Genomic DNA, 16,895 nt, shown 5'->3' on the forward strand with positions numbered 1-16,895 from the left:
CTAGATTCTAGCCAATGTATTAATGAACATGTTATTATCCCAACCTCGTAAAAGTGACAAACTGACGTGTTTTCATTTTCGTCAAAAGCTACTTTAAATCGTTTGATTTGAACGCAAGACGACCGTTACACACCGTGACGTATTTCTGTGCATGTGCTTGGCTAGCCAACGTCTCCATGTCATCGCCTACAAGTGTGATCTGGGATTTCTATTGTAGAGGCAGTTTCTGCATACCTTCGTACTATACTGTCTTAGCTATAACCTTCTCTATTGTAACAGATATTGCAGTTGCACAAACAGGACAGATCTGTTCACGTAGTAGTCGGAACTAAAAACGTGAAGATTTCCGACTTGCTGATTCGTTGTACGCAGCACGTGTATAACTACAACTAGGTAGACTTGTTAAACATGTAAATATTCAACGTGTTGCGAGCTTCTCATTTTTTGAATAGCATTCAAATAGGCAGTTTATTCTCCTCTGCAACTCTAAGGGGGGCCCTATAAAATCTGAGATTTTTCTCCCAAGTGATGTTTTATAATTTCCGTAATTATGTTTCTCAGTTTTATTTTTCCTGGCTTTAGATTGTTTTATTTGATTTACTCTCAAAATGGCCATTGTTCATAGAGAAACAACGAAATTTGACTTCCTGAGTCCATGTAAATGCTTAAATCACATCAGAAGACAATTTATTTAAGGTCTGGGGAAAAAATGTAAAATGTAATTACGCATCTGGTCCTTTGTGAGGAATGAGGAATGTGCTCTCTGATATGTTGTTTCTGTTCTGCTGCTGCTCATTTCATGGTAAAGTGTGCAAATAACATAATAAATACAAATTATATACTTACTCATGATATACACTTCTGCCAGGTAAGCCTACTTTGCAGTTAACATTTAATTGAGAACGTTTTGGGGAAAGTATTTCTGTCAACCCTCAAGATGGTTATCACATCAACTGGCTATGTACACAGTGATAAACAAACGCACGCACCACACAGACAGACAGGGGCAATATTACTGTAAATAAATTGGCAGATATTGTTTTAGGTTTGGCTTTTTAAGCTAATAGTGGCTAACCAGGGGTGGGGTAATGTCAATGTTGTGTTGATGATTTTTTATTTCACCTTTATTTAACCAGGTAGGCCAGCTGAGAACAAGTTCTCATTTACAACGGCAACCTGGCCAACATAAAGCAAAGCAGTGTGACAAAAACAACAACACAGAGTTACACATAAACGAACATAAGACAACATTTTTAAAAAGACTCCAGTTTCAGAGATTTTTGCATTTCGGTCCAGTCATTGGCAGCAGAGAACTGGAAGGAAAGGCAACCAAAGGAAGTGTTGGCTTTGGGGTTGACCAGTGCAATATACCTGCTGCGTGCTACGGGTGGGTGTTGCTATGACCAGTGAACTGAGATAAGCTTTACATAGCAAAGACTTATAGACGACCTGGAGCAAGTGGGTTTGGCGACAGATATGTAGTGAGGGCCAGCCAACAAGAGCATACAGGTCGCAGTGGTGGGTAGTATATTGGATTTGGTGATAAAACGGATGGCACTGTGATAGACTACATCCAGTTTGCTGAGTAGAGTGTTGGGGGCTATTTTGTAAATGACATCGCCAAAGTCAAGGATCGGTAGGATAGTCAGTTTAACGACGGTAAGTTTGGCGGCATGAGTGAAGGAGGCTTTGTTGCGAAATAGGAAGCCAATTCTAGATTTCATTTTGGATTGGAGATGCTTAATGTGAGTCTGGAAGGAGAGTTTACAGTCTAACCAGACACCTAGGTATTTGTAGTTGTCCACATATTCTAGGTTAGAACCATCCAGAGTAGTGATGCTAGTCGGACGGGAGGGTGCGTGCAGCAATCGGTTGAAGAGCATGCACTTAGTTTTACTAGCATTTAAAAGCAGTTGGAGGCCACGGAAGTAGTGTTGTATGGTGTTGAAGCTCATTTGGAGGTTTGTTAGCACAGTGTCCAAAGAAGGGCCAGATGTATACAAAATGGTGTCGTCTGCGTAGAGATGGATTAGAGAATCACCAGCAGCAAGAGTGACATCATTGATATATACAGAGAAAAGAGTCGGCCCGAGAATTGAACCCTGTGGCACCCCCATAGAGACTGCCAGAGTTCTGGACAACAGGCCCTCCGATTTGACACACTGAACTCTATCTGAGAAGTAGTTGGTGAATCAGACGAGGCAGTCATTTGAGAAGCCAAGGCTATTGAGTCTGCCGATAAGAATGCGGTGATTGACAGAGTCGAAAGCCTTGTCCAGGTCGATGAAGACAGCTGCACAGTACTGTCTTTTATCGATGGAGGTTATGATATCGTTTAGGACCTTGACCGTGGCTGAAGTGCACCCATGACCAGATCGGAAACCAGATTGCATAGTGGAGAAGGTACGGTGGGATTCTAAATGGTTGGTGATCTGTTTATTAACTTGGCTTTCGAAGATTTTAGAAAGGCAGAGCAGGATGGATATAGGTCTATAACAGTTTGGGTCTAGAGTGTCTCTCCCTTTGAAGAGGGCGATGACTGCGGCAGATTTCAAATCTTTGGGGATCTCAGACGATACGAAAAAGAGGTTGAATAGGCTAGCAATAGGGGTTGCAACAATTTTGGCGGATAATTGTAGAAAGAGAGGGTCCAGATGTCTAGCCCAGCTGATTTGTAGGGATCCAATTGAAAAGCATGGCCAGCCGTGGAAAAAGGCTTGTTGAAATGATCGATTATCGTAGATTTATCGGTGGTGACAGTGTTTCCTATCCTCAGTGCAGTGGGCAGCTAGGAGGAGGTGCTCTTATTCTTATTAGTGCTACAGGAAGCACATTTCTGTTTGTAAAAGCTAGCCTTAGCTTTCCTAATTGACTGAGAATGCTGGTTCCTGACAACCCTGAAAAGTTGCAAATCGCGGGGGCTATTCGATGCTAATGCAGAACGCCAAAGGATGTTTTTGTGCTGGTCAAGGGCAGTCAAGTCTGGGATGAACCAAGGGCTATATCTGTTCTTAGTTCTACATTTTTGGAATGGGGCATGCTTATTTAAGATGGAGAGGAAAGCACTTTTGAAGAGCAACCGGGCATCCTCTACTGATGGGATGAGGTCAATATCCTTCCAGGATACCCGGGCCAGGTCAATTAGAAAGAAAGGCCTGCTCACTGAAGTGTCTTAGGGAGCTTTTGACAGTGATGAGGGGTGGTCGTTTGACCGTGGACCTAGTACGCACACAGGCAATGAGGCAGTGATCCCTGGGATCCTGGTTGAAGACAGCAGAGGTGTATTTAGAGGGCAGGTTGGTCAGGATGATATCTAAGAGGGTGCCCATGGTTACGGATTTAGGGTTGTACCTGGTAGGTTCCTTGATGATTTGTGTGAGATTGAGGGCATCTAGCTTAGATTGTAGGACGGCCGGGCTGTTAAGCATGTCCCAGTTTAGGTCACCTAACAGTACGAACTCTGAAGATAGATGGGGGGGGGGTGATCAGTTCACATATGGTGTTCAGGGCACAACTGGGGGCCGAGAGGGGTCTATAACAAGCGTCAACGGTGAGAGACTTGTTTCTGGAAAGGTGGATTTTTAAAAGTAGAAGCTCGAATTGTTTGGGCACAGACTTGGATAGTATGACAGAACCCTGCAGGCTATCTCTGCAGTAGATTGCAACTCTGCCCCCTTTGGCAGTTCTATCTTGTCGGAAAATGTTATAGTTAGGGATGGAAATTTCAGGATTTTTGGTGGCCTTCCTAAGCCAGGATTCAGACACGGTATAGTAGCTGGGAGCTTGTGATACTTGTGAGATTTGTTAATGACAGTTTGCGGTGGAACATGTGAAAATTGCATGTACTATCAGAATTGTTTGGTGAGCTACTCATAGGTGGGCTGCAAGCTACTGGTAGCTCTCGATCGACCTGTTGGTGACCCCTAGCCTATATGCTGATGTCATGGCAAGAGTAAATAGTTACATGTCACTCAGCAGCTAAGAAGAACATGAAGTCGCTAGACTGCCTATTTGTGTCGTGCTTATGTTTAAAATACTGACAACGTTTGTACGAACATGTCGATAATGTATTTTGTGTAAAACCTGTAAAAAGCAGCATGTACTCTAGCCTACGCCCTTCTAACCCTCAATACCATTACATTACATATAAGAGTCAATGGCGAAGGCGTCTTCTGTACGGGGGAGTTTTGTTAAAGCCAACGGCAGTTTGAACATTAACATGCATCGCTTGCGGTACGGCTTTGAAAGCATAATGACCTTATCTTTCATATCAGCGAGAAATCATTAAAAAACAAGTTAAATTGATATACACCTTTATAGTGTTAGGGTTTGTGCGAAAAGTATCCATATCAAAGATATCTTTACATTACACGTTCTGGATATTCTAGACAATACAGACCATTTCCAATGCATATTTGAAATTCTGAATCCAGATGTGTCTTTTAGACATATATGATATTGGGATTACCCCAAATATCACACATGGACATTTCCTATGGCCGGATATGGACTCTTTCGATATCCTGAGCTATGTGGCATCCTATTTTCTCTCTTCATGTTGACAAATACTGACTGTATACAAAGCATATGTGTTTTCTCAGCACATTCATGATATGAACCTATATTGAGTCCAGATATGGATCTCTTCGCTGAGGTCTATATCCTGATCTTGATATGCTTTTTGATTTGCTGAAAATAAAGACAATTTCCGATGCATTTCTGAGTTGTCAGCACCTGCTCAATAATTTCACAAATACAAAATCCATAATTTTCTTTCATGTGCATATCATTTTGGGATTTCCTCGGGATATCATACATGATATGGCCGGATATGGACTCATTAGATGTCCTGAGATAGGCCTATGTGGACATATTATTTTGTCTATATAGGCCTACATATATTTTATATTTATATATATTTTCTCAGCACATGCTCTTGGCTGAGGTCCATATCAGTATCTTGACATGGATTTTGCTATGCTAAATAAGGACATTTCTGATGCTTATTTGAGTTTTGAGGACATGCTCAATAGTTTGACAATTATTAAATCAATATAATTATTTCAGACACTATAATTTTGGTTTTCCCTCTAGAGAGCAAACCACAAGCTAAAAGCACTGTAACTGGTAGGCTAGCAACAAGAATCACATATAGTCTGCTGCAGAGTTCCAACTATGAGTTTGGAATTTTGGCATTACAAATGAGTGTGTAAACAGTGTGGTCGAAACGGACAAATAGAGAAACAATTAGGTGAGAAGTTGTTCAGAAAATACCTCAAATAAGTTACCGTTAAAGTGAGCAGCTAATTTGATATATGGTTAATCTTAGTACCTAGAATTAAGAGCGTTAACTAATTTGACCATTAGCCAGTAGGGCTAACACTAGCTAGATAGGCTTAATGGGGGGTACAAGATAATCGGTAGCCTAGCTAACAAATAACATAATAGCTTTTACCGCCTATCAAGCCTCAGGGTGACAGCTAACATTTTGTATTACTGGTTAATATAATCTAACTAACTAGCAACTTCACTAGTGTCACGACTTCCGCCGAGGTTGGTCCCTCTCCTTGTTCGGGCGGCATTCGGCGGTCGACGTCACCGGTCTTCTAGCCATCGCTGATCCATCTTTCATTTTCCATTGGTTTTGTCTTTATTTTCTACACACCTGGTTTTCATTATCCAATTACATGTTCATGTATTTAACCCTCTGTTTCCCCCATGTTTGTTGTGCGTGATTATTTCTATGTTCAGTTCGGTTCATGATGGCTGGTTTTTCGACAGGTGCTGTGTTCACCCGTGCGTAACGTTGGTTATTGGTCAAGTGTATTTGTTTACCTTGTGCCTTTGTTTTTTTGAGTAAAGTACGCCTGACTTCATGCACCAGCTACACTCACCTTCTGACAGCTAGCTAATGTTAGCTAGCTCGTTCCAGTTAGTTTTCTCGTTATGGTAACAGGGCGATTTTAGAGGTCCGAATTGGATACGTAGAAACTGTCCCATTATGGAGAATATCCTAGCTCCATATATGAAATTAAGGACATGCATATCTGGAGCATCCTTATATCTGATAAAATGTCTGATATTTGGAAATACATAGATAAAGATATACTCTGATCATGGATGGGTACAAATGACAAAATACAATTAGCAAAATACAGATACAAAATACCATAAAGATCAATGTATGTATTTAATTAAAATGCATGCATTTTGCATTTTAAAATACAAAAATACCTTTGCAAGTAGCCGGCCCAAACAGCAACAACATTCGCAGTAACAGTGACAAAAACATTTTACTTGCTATGACTGTGATATGTACCTTATTTGAGCAAGTCACTCTGGATAAGTGTGTCTACTAACTGAAATACATGTACAGAACAGGAGGTTGGTGGCACCTTAATTAGGAAGGACGGGCTCATGTTAATGGCTTGGTTTCCATGTGTTTGATGCAATTCCATTTACTCTGTTCTGACAATTATTATGAGCCGTCCTCCCCTCAGCAGCCTCCACTTATGGACAGTAAATGTATATGTGAAAATTGTTCATTTTTACATATACTGAACAAAAATATGAACGCAACATGTAAAGTGTTGGTCCCATGTTCCGTGAGCTGAAATAAAAGATCCCAGAAATGTTCCATAAGCACAAAAAGCTTATTTCTCTCAAATGTTGTTTGTGAGCATTTCTCCTTTTCCAAGAAAATCAATCTACCTTACAAGTGTGGCATATCAAGGAGCTGATTAAACACCATGATCATTACACAGTTGCGGGGGACAATAAAAGGCCACTCTAAAATGTTCAGTTTTGTCACACAACACAATGCCACATATGTTTCAAGTTTTGAGGGAGTGTGCAATTGGCATGCTGACTGCAGGAATTTTGTATTTGTAATTTTATGGATCCCCATTAGCTACTGCCAAGGCAGCAGTTACTCTTCCTGGGGTCTAGCAACATTAAGGCAGTTATATACAATTTTAAATATTACATGACATTACCTTTCTTAACACTTTTCACAACACCATAAGTGTGTTCCCTCAGGCCACTACTTTACTACTACATACCTACAATACAAAATTAATGTGTACGTGTGTGTAGAGTGCATGTCTTATCATGTGTATGTCCACCAGAGCTGTTGCCAGAGAATTAAATGTTCATTTCCCAAGAGAATTTGGCAATACGTCCAACTGGCCTCACAACCGCAGACCACGTCTAACCACGCCAGCCCAGGACCTCCACATCCAGCTTCTTCACCCGAGGGATCATCTGAGACCAGCCACCCGGACAGCTGATGAAACTGTAGGTTTGCACAAACAAAGAATTTCTGCACAAACTGCCAGAAATTGTCTCTGCTTACTCGTTGTCCTCACCAGGGTCTTGACCTGACTGCATTTCGGCGTAGTAACCAACTTCGGTGGGAAAATGCTAACCTTTGAAGGCCACTGGTACACTGGAGAAGTGTGCTCTTCACAGATGAATCCCCGTTTCAGCTTTACCGGGCAGATGGCAGACAGTGTGTCTGACAGCCAATTTGAATGCAGACATACTATGACGAGGCCTGTCATGCCAAATAGTGTCCCCCTCTGCGTCACAATGGGATTCTATGAGTTCTAGCTTCTGTTGGTAGGGCTGATGCTAGACCTTGCAAAATTCTGAGCGGATTATGTAATGAACAAAAGCGCCCGTTGCTATGCTGGTTGCTCGGCTCTATTTTACCTCGTAGCGGTCGCGAATGAAGGAGGATGTGGGCAGTTGTAGTTCTTTTTCACAGCATAAACGTTCGCTCAGTCCGCGCTAAATTATTACCTCAGAGTTTCTCTCCAAGGACAGTGTTTTTGACGGTGACAACCTGCTGACTACCTGCTGCTTCAGAGGACTGAAAAGTCTGGAAAGAGAACACTCTTTCTTAACCACATATTTGTTAAATAGGAATAAATAATTTAATCTGTTTTTAGATTGACGTTGATAGCTACCTCAGCCTGCCTAGTCAGCTAACCAGCTACAGTACCTGGCTAGATAGCCAGCTGGCTAGCCAGACAGTTTTATTTAGCCAACGTTAGCTAGCTAGCTACTGTAACTGTTATTGTAGCTTTCTGTTTGTCTATAGCTTGCACTTCAATGGCATCCCTTGAGGAGATTTTCTTTTATCTTTCCAGCCAGGCGAAGTACTATGAAGACACCACTGACATCGACAAGAGGCGCAACATTCAGAGAAATTCACAATTCAGGGTAACGTTAAGCGGTTAACTTCTACTAGATAACTGGACGGATTTACAGTTTAAGTCGGAAGTTTACAAACACTTGGGTTGGAATCATTAAAACTTGTTTTTCAACCACTCCACACATTTCTTGTTAACAAACTATAGCTTTGGCAAGAGAGTTAGGACATCTACTTTGTGCATGACACAATAATTTTTTCCAACAATTGTTTACAGACAAATTATTTCCCTTATAATTCACTGAATCACAATTCAAGTGGGTCAGAAGTTTACATACACAAATTTGACTGCCTTTAAACAGCTTGGAAAATTGCAGAAAATGATGTCATGGCTTGAGAGGATTCTGATAGGCTAATTTACATAATTTAAGTCAAATATAGGTGTACCTGTGGATGTATTTCAAGGCCTATCTTCAAACTCAGTGCCTCTTTGCTTGACATGGGAAAATCAAAAGAAATCAGCCAAGACCTCAGAAAAAAATTGTAGACCTCCACAAGTCTGGTTCATCCTTAGGAGCAATTTACAAACGCCTGAAGGTACCACGTTCATCTGTACAAACAATAGTACGCAAGTATAAACACCATGGGACCACGCAGCCGTCATACTGCTCAGGAAGGAGACGCGTTCTGTCTCCTAGAGATGAACGTACTTTGGTGCGAAAAGTGCAAATCAATCCCAGAACAGCAGCAAAGGACCTTGTGAAATGCTGGAGGAAACAGGTACAAAAGTGTCTATATCCACAGTAAAACGAGTCCTATATCGACATAAACTGAAAGGCCGCTCAGCAAGGAAGAATCCACTGCTCCAAAACCGCCATAAAAAAAGACAGACTACGGTTTGCAACTGCACATGGAGACAAAGATCGTACTTTTTGGAGAAATGTCCTCTGGTCTGATAAAACAAAAATAGAACTGTTTGGCCATAATGACCATCATTATGTTTGGAGGAAAAAGGTGGAGGCTTGCAAGCCGAAGAACACCATCCCAACCATAAAGCACGGGGGTGGCAGCATCATGTTGTGGGGGTGCTTTGCTGCAGGAGGGACTGGTGCACTTCCCAAAATAAATGGCATGATGAGGAAGGACAATTGTGTGGCTATATTGAAGCAACATCTCAAGACATCAGTCAGGAATGTGGGGTCTGAAGCATGACACTTCAAATCAGTTCCACTGAGAGAGTGAGAGCGGGGCGCAGACAGATGGGTCTTTCCAGGACTATAACCCTACCCTGTTCACAGAACACTTTGTACACCAAAATGTCAGTCGGAACCAGTCCAGAACTGCTCAAAGTCCCCCATATCGGGGACTTAACGTCTATGTCCAATGCAGCCATTTTTATCTCAATATTAAATCATTTCTGGGTAACAATTAAGTAGCTTACTGTGATTATTTTTTTACCATTTTAATTGAAAACAAACAAATAGCTTTTTAGCAAAGAACAATTTCTCAAGCAAGAATTTTGGTAGGGAGTGGTCTGAGTGGGTAGGGGAAAACGGAAAACTAGCCATTAATGTCAGAGAGGTTTGGAACTCTTTTTATTGGTCTATTAACTAAATGTACAGCGTGGTGATGTCACCAGGCATGTCAAAACTCCATCCCACCAAATTTCAGGGCGTCTTTTCAAACAGCTCTTACACTAAATGGCATTATCATAATTTTCCCAATTTCACAGTATTATTCCAACATCATAGTGTGAAAATGTATTTAAAACCCAGTGGGAAAATCTAGTATTTAACTACACTGGGCCTTTAAGCACATTACAGCAACAGAGTTGGATCAGGAGGTTAGCGTAGCAGCATAAGAGACCTCATGATTCATATAACATTGCACTTGCTGTTTGGAGAATCAATTGAAGAAAAGAGATTTACAAGGAAAAGTTGTTTGTCAGCATCTTGGGATGCCCCAATTAAAGGGTGACTGTACTTTCTGATTCGGCCTAGTTTCAAATTTGGTTCATTAAAGGGGAACTGCACCCACTAATACGGTCTAGATTTTTGGCTCGCTACTCAAAAAATGCTGGCAACCATGACAGAAGCCAAACATGAGTTGCCTTGGGGGTGTAGTTTGATGTGGGTGTTTCTTGGGTGTGCCCTTGCCACCACCAAGACACCCATCTGTCAGAACCTTGCCTGCAGCTGTTTCACCCCACAACAAACAAACCTCCTGCAGGTTGAGTTCAATAACTACAGGCAGATGTACAGTTGAAAGTCGGAAGTTTACATACACTTAGGTTGGAGTCATTAAAACTCATTTTTCTACCAAGTTTACATACACCTTAGTCATTTAAACTCAGTTTTTTGTCTGGTGGTAATGGTGCTACCTTGGCAAACATGTCAGAGTCGTCATGCCTTCCTGTGTGGTGTCCTGTATACAACAGGAATTCCATGATCCTGGTCCAGAATACACAAAGTTTCTCCCTCCCCTTATTGGCTGATACCATTCAATTCAATAATAAAAAAGACAACACAAGTAAAAGTTGTGTCTAGTAAAAATGTTATGCCTAGTGCCAGGTCTCGGTGACCATCTGTCAGTCTCGACTTCATCACATCACCTTGCAAGTCTCCATGTGCTGGCTCCATACATGTTTCTGTGAACACATACACATAGTCACTGTTCTATTACCAGTGTCAGTTAGGATAGGTCATATCTGAAGCCATGTGCTTTTCATAGGAGTGGAGGGAGACTCTGGCAACATCGGAGGAGGTGTCACAAGGGTTTTAATTCAGAGGTCTTGCCTGACAAGCTGAGAAAATAGCAAGTGAACGAAAATATTTTTGGAGGTCGCTAAACCATTGCAATCACATTGGTGGACATGTTATGATACCCACCTTTGCTCCTTCTGGTAAGTGTGTGTGTTTGTGTGCATGTGTGGCACTATTTGCATGTGTGCGTGTTCGTATGCTTGAATGCAAATGTGTGTGTGTGCATGTGTGTGCTCATGTGTACACGCGTATAAGCACTTGTGTGGCATCAGCCTCAGGCAAACAGGCATTAGATGTAAAAACCTTCCTGTTTAGTGTTTTTTGTTTATTTAATTGCTTATCAGGCTATATATCAATGTGTGCCCGATGCCGCCACTCACCTCTGATTCTTCTCTGGGCGCGCAATATCAAGTGCACCTGTAGGCTATTTAGTGTGGTCTCAGTCAAATGATACAAAGCCTATAGGCTATGCTATAGGCTACGAAGTGCATGCTGGTAGAAGCTCATAGCAAATTTCTAAGATGGCTGCTGGGATGTTGTTAATAGGCTGCATTACACACTACAATGGACATTCCAACCCTGAGCCCTGGCCTGCTCTGCTCTTGTTGATCAAAAACTTTTTTGTATGGTGCCTAACCAATATCTGTGCAGGCCTATGGTGGCTGTTCAGGAGGAGAGTCAAAGGCTTCTTCTGAAAATCATTTTTGATTAGGCCTACTCCAACAAAATCCACTATCATGTGCGCAGACTAGCCTATAGCCTATGTTCTGTTTGGCTTGAGAAGGAGAGCACGAAAATGAGAAGCATGACCGGAGGTCAACTTTAACAGCTTGCTACTACTATACTACTGAACAATATGTTTCTTGCTCATGATGTGTTTATCAAAGTTATTGACCTCACAATAAACCAGATTCTAGTAACTTGAAACTTGAAGCAGCAGCCTCAGCACAATCACTCGGAAATGGACAGCTCTTGGTGCTGAAAGTAGGCAAATTTGAGTAGCCATAATTAATTTCAACCATCTTCATTTTAATTTGATATTTCTAACAAGAGGGCTTTGTGTTTGAGCCTATGTCTTCCTATTTAAGAAATAAGCGGTAGTCCTACCAGTTTGAGAGACGAAATTAGGCTATAGACTGCTATAGAACAATTCCTCCACCCACCATGCCCTCTTTAAATAGCCTTCCTCTGTGTCAGCGAAGGGCTGTCATGACACTCTCTCCTTGGTGAGGATCAAACGGACCCATCAGCTAGGCAAATGTTTGAGGATAGCCACAGCAGAGGAGAGGGGGGGGGGGGGGGGGGGAAATTTGGCCTATTTTATGACTTAAATACCTTGCAGAAACTCTCCCTTTGGCTCTGCAGAAATGGAAGGCTGAAAATCCTTTGTTACACAGAGAGACTTTGCCACCAAAACTCCAACATCCAAAAGTGGATAATGAAGAATGTAGGAAATGGTCAGTGGGGATTTAAAGAACAATCCTGTCAAAGTGTTTATTATTTTGTGATATCATTAAGGATGGTATAACTAAATAACTGTATCTCTGAGGGTGTACACATTCTAGTTGTCAGGTTAGTCATCTAAATGTTGTATAAAATATATGATTAAGTATGACAATATTTAATAATAAACAAAGATAGAAATGTGATTTTACCCTTCTAAATTAGATAATGGCTTTTCATATAAACTTGGGCCCAGTCAGTAACATTTTTACATTTAGCAGACACTCTTATCCAGAGCGACTTACAGTAGTGAATGCATACATTTCATACATTTTTTTCTCCGTACTGGTCCCCCGTGGGAATCGAACCCACAACCCTGGCGTTGCAAACACCATGTTCTACCAACTGAGCCACACGGGACCATGCCCATGAGAGCACAGACATTGTGTCGGCGTGTTGGAATGCCCCTAAGGGAAGAACAGCTCCCTCTGAAAACTGTGTGGTACATCTGAAGTATCTATTCTAACGAACAAAGATGCCTACAAGTAAGAAGGACATTGTGAACTCTGGTGGACAACCAAAGACTTACATCAAACCACTTCCCATAAACAGATCAAGTGGTTTCAACAGAGAGACGACAGAAAAAGACATCTACGAGTAAATATATATTGCATTTCTGTAAGGTTCTGTATTTATTTTCTTAGTCAACCATGTGTTCTGTTTCATTGTGTTCTTGAACGTAGGCCTGTTTCTTTGTGTTCTTGAACGTAGCCCTGTCTTTCATTTTTGTTCATTGATTTCACCTGTGTTAGTTACTTACCTGGTCTCATCAGCTCCTTATTTAGTTCAGTTCATTCTGTTTGTGCCTTGTGAGTGTAACGCCCTGGCCATAGAGAGGGGTTTTTGTTCTTTATTTTGGTTAGGCCAGGGTGTTACATTGGGTGGGCGTTCTATGTTCATTTTCTATGTTGTCTGTTTCATTGATTTGGCCGTGTGGCTTCCAATCAGGCACAGCTGTTGTTGGTTGTTGCTGATTGGGAGTCACACATAAGTGCCTGTTTTTCCATTGGGGTTTTGTGGGTAATTGTTTCTGTTTTGTTTCGCACCTGACAGGACTGTTTTGGCTGTCGGTTTTCTTGTTTTTTGTATCGTGTTCTTACGTTAATTAAATAACTATGATGAACACTAACTCCGCTGCGCCTTGGTCTACTCTCTCTCCCGACGGCCGTTACAGTGAGGTATTGTTCGTTTTGACTCCACTAAGCCTTTTCCTAGCTCGTTTGTGAGAACCAGTTATAGGCTTCAGTCCTAGTTTTGATTCACCTGCCTGTGTGCCTACCTGTGTATGACCATTGCCTGCCTGTGACCACGATTCCTGCCTTCTGCGAAGGTGAAATAAACACCTGCTGTGCTTTGCGGGTGAATCTCCACCTTTTTCTCCCTGAGTATTCATTACAATTTCTAATCCGAATGAGTGGTTGTTAGAGTGCTACGTATTCTGGTTACGGTGAGCATAGTTTCCAAATGTATGTACAATAAGTTGACTCTTTGTCTCTCCCTCTCCTTGTTGGCCCTCCCTTTTCCATTGCATAACCAAACGGTCAGGCTTTTGTTAGTCCACTAGGGACCTTTTTTCATTGTATTATGTATGTAATCAATAACCTATGCTGTGTGTCTTTACATATTCTGTGTGAGGATTTAGTTAACTAGTAAATAAGTACATTTGTGTATCGCTGATTCATCACTTAGGTTATGGTTCATGCAGATATCCAAGGTTTATGCAACATTCAGAATGAGACTGAGGTAATAATTGACTCTTATTGATGTAAGAGATATTTAGATCATCTTTAGAGTTTAAGTCGGGAGATAGTAACTCGGTAAACTGTTCCCGTGGTGCCCCAAATCCCTAATGAGTTAATTGTTACATGATTAATTTAATCAAGTAATAATTAAGCATAGTAGGTAATTATTTGATAAATAGCAGTCATCACATAAATGATAGTCACAACAGCTTAGGGGGTAGGCCTACCTTTCATTACCTTAGCCTGTTAGGGCTAGGGGGCAGCATTGACACGGCTGGATAAAAAACATACCCGATTTAATCTGGTTACCACTCCTACTCAGTAACTAGAATATGCATATACTTATTACATATGGATAGAAAACACCCTAAATTTTCTAAAACTGTTTGAATGGTGTCTGTGAGTATAACAGAATTCAAATGGCAGGTCAAAACCTGAGAGATTCCTTTACAGGAAGTGGCCTGTCTGACCATTTGTTGAACTTCTTTTCCATCTCTATCATTTACTAAGGATCTCTGCTCTAACGTGACACTTCCCACGTCGTCCATAGGCGCTCAGAGCCCGGGAAAAAACAGAATGTCGTCATTCCAGCCCCAGGCTGAAACACATTATCGCCTTTCTCAAGTGGCCGATCAAGAGACACTAGCTTATGCGCGTGACCCCGACCGCCCCCGCCTTTGGGATTTTTTCCTCTGTTTGCCGAAAAGGAGATTCCCTGTCGGAATATTATCGCTTTTCTACGAGAAAAATGTCGTAAAAATTGATTTTAAACAGCGGTTGACATGCTTCGAAGTACGGTAATGGAATACTTAGAATTTTATTGTCACGAATTGCGCCATGCGCGTGACACTTCTTTACTATTTCGGATAGTGTCTGGAACGCACGAACAAAATGCCGCTATTCGGATATAACGATGGATTATTTTGGACCAAACCAACATTTGTTATTGAAGTAGCAGTCCTGGGTGTGTATTCTGACGAAGACAACAAAAGGTAATCAAACTTTTATAATAGTAAATATGATTATGGTGAGTGCTAAACTTGCCGGGTGTCTAAATAGCGAGCCCGTGATGCCTGGGCTATGTACTTAGAATATTGCAAAATGTGCTTTCACCAAAAAGCTATTTTAAAATCGGACATATCGAGTGCATAGAGGAGGTCTGTATCTATAATTCTTAAAATAATTGTTATGCTTTTTGTGAACGTTTATCGTGAGTAATTTAGTAAAATGTTAGCGAATTCCCCGGAAGTTTGCGGGGGGTATGCTAGTTCTGAACGTCACATGCTAATGTAAAAAGCTGGTTTTTGATATAAATATGAACTTGATTGAACAAAACATGCATGTATTGTATAACATAATGTCCTAGGGTTGTCATCTGATGAAGATCATCAAAGGTGAGTGCTGCATTTAGCTGTCTTCTGGGTTTTGGTGACATTATATGCTGGCTTGAAAAATGGGTGTCTGATTATTTCTGGCTTGGTACTCTGCTGACATAATCTAATGTTTTGCTTTCGTTGTAAAGCCTTTTTGAAATCGGACAGTGTGGTTAGATTAACGAGAGTCTTATCTTTAAATGGCTGTAAAATAGTCATATGTTTGAGAAATTGAAGTAATAGGATTTTTAAGGTTTTGAAAATCGCGCCACAGGATAGCAGTGGCTGTTACGTAGGTGGGACGAATTCGTCCCGCCTAGCCTAGAGAGGTTAAAATGTAAGATTTCTGTAATTTGTGTGGTATTAAAAATGATTCTGCTAATATGTCAAATTAAATAGAATTGCAGGAAATGTTTATTAAATAAATTATCGGACCTGCAAATTCGATGATAGATGAATGCAAGGCTTTTACTATAATGGTGATCTTTCCACTCCTACTCTTGTTCAAGGTGGTCTGTGAACCCACAACCTTGGCGCTATCAAAATTACTGCGTTGCCATGTAATGCTCTCATGATGACAAACAGTTTTTAAAACTGCATATCTAAGGCTCTGGTCTGTCCAAGAAGTGAGGGTAAATGGTTGACATGTTCTCTGCTATCCATGTTATGTTTAAATTATTATTTTGGATATAGGGGAGGGTCGCTTGTTTTATTGCAAGCGTAAAGGGAGGGTTAGGTAAAATATATTTTGCTGAAGGGAGGGCAATCCATTTTAATTTCAGAGAGGTCTGACTTTCTCCATGTAATCCATAAATAATGTTCACTCCCTCAATTGTGTGAGATGTTTGTTTTGTGTCAATATGACAGTGAAATATGTCTGGCCTAAAAAAAAATCATCCCTTTCACTCATTAGCATCTTATCCAGTTCGAAACAACAGTCAATACAAATTACTTTTCTGAAACACTGCAATATCCATTTAGGGGGTGCGGTCGCCAAATGCAGATGTCCTATTGCTCTAAACCTGACTTGGTTAAACAATTAACAGGAAGAGGGAGGATGATGTGGGCCAATTCTGCTGAAGTGTATGGCTGTGTGCAGGGTAGTGTTGACGGTTTGATCTATTTGGATACATTCCAAGAAATGGGCATAGAAATACCACCTCCTAATAGGGGATCACATTAGTAGAAACATCTTTGGTCAGGATATCCATGAGTGAGCAACTTGAAGCTGTTATTATGTTGACATCCCCTCACGCATGGATGCATGCACGAACGCACGCACACACGCATGCACGTACACACGCACACACAGGGAGAGAGTCACAGGAATACACACACCCACAGGTGGGGGCTGTGTAAA

Source organism: Salmo salar, chromosome 28 (genome assembly GCF_965601325.2).
Source record: "Salmo salar chromosome 28, fSalSal1, whole genome shotgun sequence".
Taxonomy (NCBI): Eukaryota; Metazoa; Chordata; class Actinopteri; order Salmoniformes; family Salmonidae; genus Salmo; species Salmo salar.